General features: G+C 36.4%; 1 pseudogene; it reads left to right on the top strand.

The window, feature by feature from the left end:
* The first annotated feature begins 1,525 nt into the window (after positions 1–1,525).
* LOC134758357 (small ribosomal subunit protein eS1-like) lies at positions 1,526–2,315 on the top strand (annotated as a pseudogene).
* Positions 2,316–10,678: the final 8,363 nt, after the last annotated feature.

Here is a 10,678-nt window from a genome sequence, read left to right as displayed (position 1 = left end):
CTGTAGGGTTCTGTACTGTGGACTTTTCTCTTTTTATGGTTCACTCTTTATGACCTTCTTATTCTGAATCTTCAAATACTATCTCTAGATATGTCATTATCAACTGTCTTCTTTCACACTACACATCTCTTGTAGATTCTTTTTATTTATTTATTTGTATTTATTTATTTATTTATTTATTTACTTACTTACTTACTTATTTTGAGACGGAGTCTCGCTCTGTCACCCAGGCTGGAGTGCAGTGGCGCGATTTCTGCTCACTTCAAGCTCCGCCTCCCGGGTTCACGCCATTCTCCTGCCTCAGCCTCCCGAGTAGCTGGGACTACAGGCGCCCGCCACGATGCCCAGCTAATTTTTTGTATTTTTAGTAGAGACGGGGTTTCACCATGTTAGCCAGGATGGTCTCGATTTCCTCACCTCGTGATCCGCCCGCCTTGGTCTCCCAAAGTGCTGGGATTACAGGCGTGAGCCACCGTACCCAGCCCTCTTTTAGGTTCTTTACCCAAATTATCAGCATATTTTAGAAAATCATTCATAACAGAATTTTGAGATGTTTATTGCCTGCAATCTTACTGTCTTCTAGTACTTATTTTTCTCTACATCAAAACATAGCACCACCACGCACCCCTTCACTCTCAACAGCAAAATGATAGGCATTGCTATTGCCTCCTTCTCATTCACATCCCACATTTAATCAATTATCAAATCCTACTTAGTAAAGGTTCTATATGTGGTTTATGTGTGTGTGAGTGTGTTTCCACTTTTTTTAGGTTTTATGTTTTTAATTGATATGGAATAATTAGAGATTATACATATCTATGGAGTACATTGTGATGCCTCACATTAAGTAGATGCTGTTATCATCCGTATAACAACGTTTGCCAGTTCCAGAGTATGAATTGAGAATGTGGGAAAGAATTTCTTCAGCACATAGTAATGTGATTAGGGTTGTTCTCTTTTTTTTATAACAGCAGCAATTTTGATATAGAGAGATAATACTAAATATTATATGTAGATACAATCTCAGGATATTTACTTTCTTTTCTAAAATTTAACTAAACTATGTTGTCTACATTGTAAAATCATATAGTTGGCCATAAATACACTTGAAAATGATGGCCTGTGTTTTTCTGGCACCAGTAGAAAAGTATCAAGGGATGAAGACTTGGCCATGCCTAAAAGCCCTAGTTTATTTCTGCAACTCAGTAATGGTGTTTACTCCTGAAGCATACCACATTGCTGCTTGTTGCTTTGAAAAAGCACAGGTAGTGTGTACATAATATGCATAATGAAAATATTTAATTTTTTACTTTCCTATGCTTTCTTACTCCTTTTTAACTTTTTAAATTTTTTACAAATTTAGGAGGAACATGTAAAAGTTTGTTACATGTATGTAACGAGTAGTGATTAAGCCAGGACATATAGGGTTTTCATACCCTGTGTACAATATATTTTGGTTAACTATATTCACACTACTTTACTATCAAATATCGGTTTTAGCCTTTCTGGCTCTCTGAGTGGCATCATGGTGGTTGGCAAAAACAACCACCTCACAAAAGGTGGCAAAAAGGAGCCAAGGAGGAAGTGGTTGATTCATTTGCTAAGAAAAATGGTGTGACGTAAAAGCACCTGCTATGTTCAATATAAGAAATATTGGAAAGACACTAGTCACCAGGGCTCAAGTAAATAAAACTGCATGTCACAGCATCAAGGGTCATGTGTTTGAAGTGAATCTTGCTGATCTGCAGAATAATGAAGTTGAATTTGGAAAATTCAAGCTGATTCCTGAAGATGTTCATGTCAAAAACTTCCAAACTTCCATGGCAAGAATCTTACCAGTGATAAAATGTGTTCCACAGTAAAAAAGGGAAGACCATGATTAAAGTTTCTTTCGATGTGAAAGCTATTGATGTTAATTTATTTTGTCTGTTCTGTATTGGTTTTACTAAAAAAATGCAAAAAATTAGTTATAGAGATGTCTTACGCTCAGCACCAATGGGTCCACCAAGTCCAGAAAAAGGTGATAGAAATCATGACCTGAGAAGTGCAAACAAATGACTTGAAAGAAGTGGCCAGTAAATTTATTTCATACATAATTGGAAATGGCATTAAAAAAAACCTTGTCAATCTATTTATCCTTGCCATGATGTCTTTTTTAGAAAAGTAAAAATGCTGAAGGAGCCCAAGTTTGAATTGGGAAACTCATGGAGTTTCATGGTGAAGGTAGTAGTTCTGAAAAAGCTACTGGGGATGAGATAGTTGCTAAAGTTTAACAAGTTTATGGGTATGAACAACTCGTCCAAGAATCTGTTTAAAGTTCAGACTTTTAATATGGTAAATAAAAAGTCCCATTTGTGATAAAAACAACACATGGACCTTAATTTTTCTATCTAACTGTATGTTTTTATACCCTTTAACCTACTTCTCTTTAGTCCCCTTTCTACCCTCAACTCACCCTTCTCAGTCTGTTATCTATTCTGTTATCTTTCCACTCCTTACCTGTATGTGATCATATTTTTAACTCATAAGTGAGAATATGCAACATTTTTTTTTGTGCCTGGCTTATTTCACTTAGGATGATGACCTCCAGTTCCATCCACGTTGCTGCAAATGACATGAATTTGCTCTTTTTTATGGCCAAGTACCATTTCATTATGTATATGTACCACATTTTCTTTATCCATTCATCTGTTGATAGACACTCAGGTTGATTGTGTATTTGGTATTTTGAGTAGTGCTGCAATAAACATGTGAGTGCAGGCATCACTTTGATTTATTAGTTTATTTTCCTCTGGGTTGATACCTAGTAGTGGCATTGCTGTATCAAATGGTAATTCTAGTTTTAGAATTCTAGAAAATTCCATACTATTCTTCCTAGTGACTGTACTGATTTACATTCCCACAAATGGTGTTTGAGAATTCCCTTTTCTCCACATTCTCACCATCATCTGTTATTTTTTGGTCTTTTTAGATGCCTAATAGACATTCTGACTGGGATAAGAGGATATCTCATTTTGTTTTTCATTTGCATTTCTCCGATGATTAGTGATGTGAAGCTTTTTTTTGTATACCTGTTGATCATTTGTATGTCTTCTTTTCAGAAATGTCTATTCATGTCCTCTGCACACTTTTTAACAGGATTGGGGTTGTTTTTTTGTAATTTATTGAGATGTTTGAGTTCCTCAAATACAAATATTAGCGCCCTGTCAGAGTAATAGTGTGCAGATATTTTCTCACATTCAACATATAGTTTCTTCACTCTCGGTTATTTATTTTGCTTTGCAGAACCTATTTAGTTTAATTAAGTCCTTTCTATTTGTCTATCTTTGTTTTTGTTGCCTGTGCTTTTGAGGTCTTAGTAAAAAATCCTTTGCCTAGATCAATGTCCAGAAGAGTTTTGCTTTAGTTATCTACTAGTATTTTTATACTTTCAGGTCTTATATTTAAATCTTTAATTTATTTTGAGTTAATGTCTATATGATGAGAGATAAGAGTTCAGTTTTATACTTCTGTAGCCAATTTTCTTAGCAAATTTATTGAAGAGAGTGTATTTTCCCCGGTGTAAGTTCTTGTCGGATTTGCCAAAGATTAGTTGGCTGTAAATATGTGGCCTTATTTCAGTGTTCTCTATACTGTTCCATTGGTCTATCTATCTATTATTATACCAATACTATGCTGCTTTGGTTACAATGGCCTTGTAACATATTTTGAAGTTAGGTAATATGATGCCTCCAGATTTGTCCATTTTGCTCAGGAATGCTTTGGTTATTTGGGCTCTTTTTTGTTTTGTTTCGTTTTATATTAGTTCTAGTTTTTTTTAATCTTTGTGTAAAAGAATGAGAGCATTTTTATAGAGATTGAATTAAACCTGTAGATTGCTTTGAGAAATATGATCATTTTAGTGACATTAATTCTGCTCCATGACCATAAGATGCTTTTCTATTTTTTGGTGTTCCCTTCAATTTCTTTAATCAGCATTTTGTTTATTTTCCTAATAAAGCTATTTTTACCTCCTTTGTTAATTTTATTGCTAGGAATATTTTTGGCAGCTTTTACAAATGAGATTAGCTTATTGATTCTTTCAGCTACATTATTACTAATATATAGAAATGCTACTGATCTGACCAGTCGAGGTGGCTCACAACTGTAATCCCAGCACTTCGGGAGGCCGAGGTGGGCACATCACTTGAGATCAACATGGTGAAACCACATCTCTACTAAAAGAAAAATACAAAATCAGCCCGGCGTAGTGGCACGTGCCTGTAATCCCAGCTACACAGGAGGCTGAGGCAGGAGAATAATTTAAACCTGGGAGGCAGAATTTGCAGTGAGCTGCAATGCTAAGATTGTGCCCTTTCAAGTAAGAGAAGAGAAGAGAAGAAAAGAAAAGAAGGAAGAGAGAGAGAAAAAGAAAGAAAGAAAGAAAGAAAGAAAGAAAGAAAGAAAGAAAGAAAGAAAGAAAGAAAGAAAGAAAGAGAGAAAGAAAGAGAGAAATGCTATTGGCTTTTGCAGGTTGACTTTCTATCCTGCAACTTTACTGAATTCATTCATCAAATATAAGATATTTTTGGTGGAGTCTTTAGGTTTTTCTAGATATAACATCATATCATCAGCAAAGAGGGACAATTTGACTTTCTCTTTTTCTATTTGGATATCCTTTATTCTTCTTTTTTTTTCTCTCTTGAGATGGAGTCTTGCTCTGTCGCCTAGGCTGGAGTGTAGTGGCACCATCTTGGCTCGCTGCAACCTCTGCCACCCAGGCTCAAGCAATTCTCCTGCCTCAGCCTCCTGAGTAGCTGGGATTACAGGCATGCACCACCATGGCCAGCTAAATTTTGTATTTTTAGTAAAGATGGGGTTTCGCCATGTTGGCCAGGCTGGTCTTGAACTCCTGACCTCAGGTGATCCACCTGCCTCAGCCTCCCAAAGTGCTCAGATTACAGGCGTGAGCCACCATGCCCGGCCGCCCTTTATTTTTCTTTCACCTGATTTCTCTGGCTAGGACTTTAAGTGCTTTGCTGAATATGAATCCTGAAAGTGGCCATCCTTGTCTTGTTCTAGTTCTTAGATGAAAGGCTGTCGACATTTCCCCATTTCATATGATGTTAGCTGTTGGTTTGATATACATGGCTTTTATTATTTTGAAGTATTTTTCCTTCTAGGCATAGTTTGTTGAGAGGTTTTGTCATGAAGTTATGCTGAATTTTGTCAAATGCTTTTTGTGCATCTATTGAGATGATCATATGGTCTTTTTCCTTCATTCTGTTGACATGATATTGATTCGTGTATGTTGTACCATCCTTGCATCCCTACCCATAAACCCTATGTCATTATGGTTTATTATCTTTTTCATGTGCGGTTGGATTTATTTAGCGAGTATTTTACTGGTTATTTTTTTAGTCTGTTTTCATCAGGAATATTGACCTATAGTTTCGTTCTTTGTTGAGTCCTTGTCTGGTGTTGGTATCAGGGTAAAGCCGGTCTCACAGAATTAGGAAGAATTTCCTCCTCTTTAAGTTTTTTTGAAATAAAAATCCTCTTTTTTTTGTTGTTGTTGTTTTTGTTTGTTCCTTTCAAGAGGATTGGTATTAGTTCTTTGTACATTTGGTAGAATTATTATTGGGAGACATTTTATTATAGATTCAAACTTGCTATTTATTGGTCTGTTCAGGTTTTCTATTTCTTCCTAATTCAATCTTGGTAGATCTTATATTTTCTGTAACTTATCCATTTTCTCTAGGTTTTTCAGTTTATCAGTGTGTAGTTGTTTATAGTTGTCTCTTGTGACCTTTTCTAGTTCTGTGGTATCAGTTGCAATGTCTTCATTTTCATTTCTGATTTTATTTATGTCTTCTGTCTTCTTGGTTAGTCAAGCTAGTGATTAACCAGTTTAGTTTATCTTTCTGAAGAACCAATTTTCTATTTTGTTGATCCGTTGTAATTTTTTAGTGTCTGTTTCATTTAGTTCTGTTCTAAGTTTTATTGTTATTTTCTTCAGCTAATTTTAGGTTTGGTTTGTCCTTTCTTTTCTCATTCCTTAAAGTACATTGTTAGACTGTTAATTTGTAATCTTTCTACTTTTTTAATGTTGCAAACTTTTCTCTTAGCACTCCTGTTGCTGTATCACATAGGTTTTGCTATGTTGTGTTTTCATTTTCCTTTGTTTCAATAAATTTTTTACATTTCCTTCTTAATTTCTTTGTTAGCCCAGTGGTCATTTGGATGTATATTTTTTAATTTCCATGTATCTGTATAATTTTCAAGATTCCTTTTGGTTGTGATTTCTAGTTTTATTTCATTGTGGACTCAGAACATAGTAGATATGATTTTGAATTTGTTGAGACTTTTCTGGAATCTAACATATGGTCTATCCTGGAAAATGTTCCATGTTCTGATAAAAATAATATACATTCTCAATTGTTGGATAGAATGTTCTGTAAATGTCTGTTAGGTCCATTTAATCTATAGTCCAGTATAAAGTCAATATTTCTTCACTGATTTTCTATCTAGATGATCTATGTAATGGTGAGAGTGGGGTGTTAAATTCTCCCACCATTGCTAGATTCAGTGTATCTCTTTCTATAAATCTCATAATAGTTGCTGTATGAATCTGAATGCTAAGTTTCTGGGGACATATATAATTGTTATATCTTAGAACTATATTTATCTCTTTATTATTATATAGCGACATATTTTGTCTTTTTGATACTGTTTTGATTTTAAGAGTGTTTTATCTGATATAAGTACAGCTACTTCTGCTTGCTTTTGTTTTATATTTGAATGGAATATTGTTTTCTATCCCTTTAACTTTAGTCTGTATGTATCTTTACTGATAAGGTTCATTTCTTATAAGTAGCCCGTAGTTGGATCATTTTTTTATCCTTTCAGCAATTATTTCCTTTAACTGAATAATTTAATTCATTTGCATTCAAGGTCATTATTTGCATGTGGGGCTTTGTTGCTGTAATATTGTTAATTATTTTCCGATTGTTTTATATATTATTTATTTATTTTTCTTCTATTGTTTCTCATTTAGGTTTGGTGGATTTCTGCAATGAGTCATTTCTCTTCCTTTTTGTGTGATTACTTTACCAGCGAGTTTTATACTTTCATGTTTGTTCATGATGGTAAATGTTATCCTTTAACGTCTAGGTTTAAGACCCCCTTAGATATTTCTTTTAAGACCTGTCAAAATGGTAACAAGTTCCCTCAGCATTTGCTTGTCTGGAAAATATTTTATTTATCTTTCATTTATGAAGGATAATATTGTTGGATATAATCTTCTTAGCTGGAAGCTTGTTTTTTTTTCAGTACTTTTAATATATAATTCCATTCTCTTCTAGCCTGTAAAGTTGCTGCTGAGAGATTTGATATTAGTCTCCCCGAGGTGACTCAACATCTTTGTCTTTCTGTTTTTAGTATTTGCTCTTTATCTTTGACTTCATACATCTGCTTATAATGTTCCATGGAGAAGAAATTTTTGCATTGTATCTGCTTGGGGATCACTGAGCCATTTTCATGTATTATTTTATTCAATAAGTTTTCTAATTTTTTTGTTATCTCTATGTCTTTGGTGATTCTGACAATTTTAATATTCAATTGCTTTATGCTGTCTTAAATATCACAGAGGCTTTGCTCATTCTTTTATATTATATTTTCTTTATTTTTGTCTGACTGGGTTATATCAAAAGACCTGTCTTCAAGTTCTGAGATTCTTTTTTTCTGCTTAGTCAAGTCCATTATTGAAACTTTCAAATGTAAATGTAATTTGTATTTTCTTTAATAAATTCTTCATTTCCAGAATTTCCATTTGATTATTATAAAAACATATTGTAAATATATATTCTAAAATATATATTTTAAAAATATCTATTATTTTTGAAAAAATACATCTTTGGTAAGTTTCTCATTTAGATCCTGATTTTTAAAATATTTTATCTGTAATTTATAGAATTCTCTTTATCTAACTAAGTTTCTTTACAGAATTTTTTGAATTATTTATCTATTATTTTGAGAATTTCCGTTTGGCTAAGGTTTATAGTTGGATAATTATTGGGTTCCTTTGGAGGCATCATATTTCCTTTTTTCATGAGTCTTGTGTCCTCACATTGACATCTGCACATCTGGTGTAACAGTCACTTTTTCCTATTTTTAAATTTACTTTCATAGGAGAAAACTTTTTCCTGAAGATGTATCTATAATGTGGGTTGGATAGGGCATTTGGCTATGATTCGGGATACTTGCAGTAGTGTAGTCTCTTTATGATTTCTTTGACTGTAAACAATTTTCATAATGTTTGTGATTTCCTCAGTGGCTTGGGGTAAACTTATCAGTGAAGATTATGGCAAAGTCGTGCTGGGGACTAGAATGTCAGAAGTGCCAGTATTCAAGGACTAGTGATTGCACCTGTGGGTTTAGCATGCCTATTTTTGTGCTGCAGGGCAATATACATTGGCATCTGTGTTGGTAGTTACCAGTGAGCCAATTCTTGGGCTTTCAAATTGTTTGCTTGGATGGTGGTTGTGGCAGAGATGGACTGAGTGGGTGGGTGGGTTATAGGTCCCTAAGCAGCCAGAGTAGTAGAGGAGATGGTGATAGCAGTGGCAAGACAAGTCTCTGAGTCCCAAGTGGTGTGCATTGGTAGTGGTGGTGGCTGTGATGGTCTGGACAGCCTAGTCTTCAGGATTGCAGATGGTGCTTGCATTGCAGATAGGTGCCAGCTGGGTTGGTAGCAACCAGATGTTTAGATTCAACCTCAGGCCCTCTGGAGGAGTTTTCAGATGCTGCAGTGGTGGATTAAATTGGGCAATTCCCAAAACCCTGGCTATGTGATCTGTCTTGGAAGGATGGGTAAAAGCCAAGTGGGAGGGCTTGTGCTCAGGCCCAACCAGTGGTGAGAGAAGGCACCAGTCATGATGGGTCGGGGCAGAGTGAATCTCAGGCCCCAAGCGGAGTGCTCAAGTAAGGAGTGGTTGCGGCTGTGCCGAGACCCTGCCACTGGAGTGGATGGCGCAGGTTTCACTGGACACACCCTGGGTCAATGTTGGGGCAATATTCGTCCCTCTCATGCCATAGTCCCAGTGGGGTTCAACTGTCAGTCCTGGCGAGAATAGCACATGCCTAGTTCACACCTCAACCCAGCTGTAGGAACTGCCTGCCCAGTTTGCAATTCAGTCCTAGCAGCAAGTTCTACCCCATTCGCATCCTAGTATCAGTCACTATGGAGCTCACTTACCAGAACCAGCAGCTGCAGTCTGTGCCTCATTCAATTATCAGCTCCAAATGTGTGAGTTTGTTCCCAGATCACAACCCAGTTCCTGCAGCAACATCCCAAGCTTTCCTAACACCTCAGTGTCAGTGCCACTGAGCTCCAGGGCAGAAAGCTAGGATTTAAATTGGCACTTGGCTATAACTATTTACGTCAGAGAAAGGGTGTGGGACCAAGCACAAACTCCGTCCTCGAGCAATTCTTTCTCACAGTCTCCTGGAAGCTCCCTGTGTTAGTTTCAAGGCTTCACAGGGTCAAAGGGCCTTCTGTGGCAAGATTCCATGGTGGGAATGCGGACTACCTCAATTCTCTCATTTACACTTTCTCCATGTGGGGAAGACACTCCTGTCTCCCAGCCAATCCCAGCCAAGCACACTGGCTCTTTCTGTCTCTTCTCCTTCCTTGATTTCAATGTTTCCTGTCACTTTTCTGTTGCATTCCAGTGTTCTTTCTTATATAATGTATTCAATGTGATTGTCTACATACTATTTTCGTTCTTCTGAGTAAAGGAAGCAAGCATGAAATTCTTCTAGCCATCTTGAAGCCCCTCCTTGTGTGTTTTTTAAAATATCACTTCTCTTTGCCACTTCTGCTTTCTCATGTTTAGAGTTAAAAGCAACATGGTCTTAATTGACATACTGAAAATCCTAAATTGTAGTCCATGATTGTTGCTCTTAAAATAATACCTGTCACTGGGTAATTTATAAATAAACAAAATGTATTTCTTACAGTTCTGGAGGCTGGAAAATCCAGGGTTAAGGGAGTGCACCTGGTGGGAACTCTACAGAGTCCCAAGGTAGTACAGGATGTTATATGAGGAGGGGCCTGGGGATGCCAGCTCAGGTCTCTCTTTTACCCTATATAAAGCCACTAATGCCAATCCCATAATAACCCATTAATTCATTAGCCCATGAATCTATTCATCTGTGAGTGAATTAAGTCATTAAAGACAGCAGGACTCCCATGACACAGTTATCTGTTTAATACCTCGCCTCTCAATACTGCCATATTGAGGATTAAATTTCAACATGCATTTTGGAAGGGACAAATGTTTAAACCATAGCATTCCGCCCATGGTCCCTCAAGACTCATGTCCTTTTCATATTCACCTAATCTCGTTGCCCCAAAGTCTTAACTCGTTCCAGTATCAAGTCAAAAGTCTAAAGTTCAGAGTCTCCTTCTGTAAACCTGTGAAATCAAAATAAGTTAGCTACTTCAAAGACACAATGATAGTACAAGCCTGACATACGTATTCCTATTTCAAATGTAGGAAATCGGCAAAAGAAAGGAGGAACAGTCCCCAAGCAAGACAGACATTAAATCTTAAAAGAGGAGAACAATTTCTTTTGACTCTATGTGCCATTTCCTGGACAGACTGGGGGTCAGGTCCCCAAGGCCTCAAGCAACCCT

The sequence above is a fragment of the Gorilla gorilla genome, chromosome 1 (assembly GCF_029281585.2).
Source record: "Gorilla gorilla gorilla isolate KB3781 chromosome 1, NHGRI_mGorGor1-v2.1_pri, whole genome shotgun sequence".
In the NCBI taxonomy this organism is placed as follows: Eukaryota; Metazoa; Chordata; class Mammalia; order Primates; family Hominidae; genus Gorilla; species Gorilla gorilla.
This window is presented reverse-complemented; position numbering and strand designations above follow the sequence as displayed.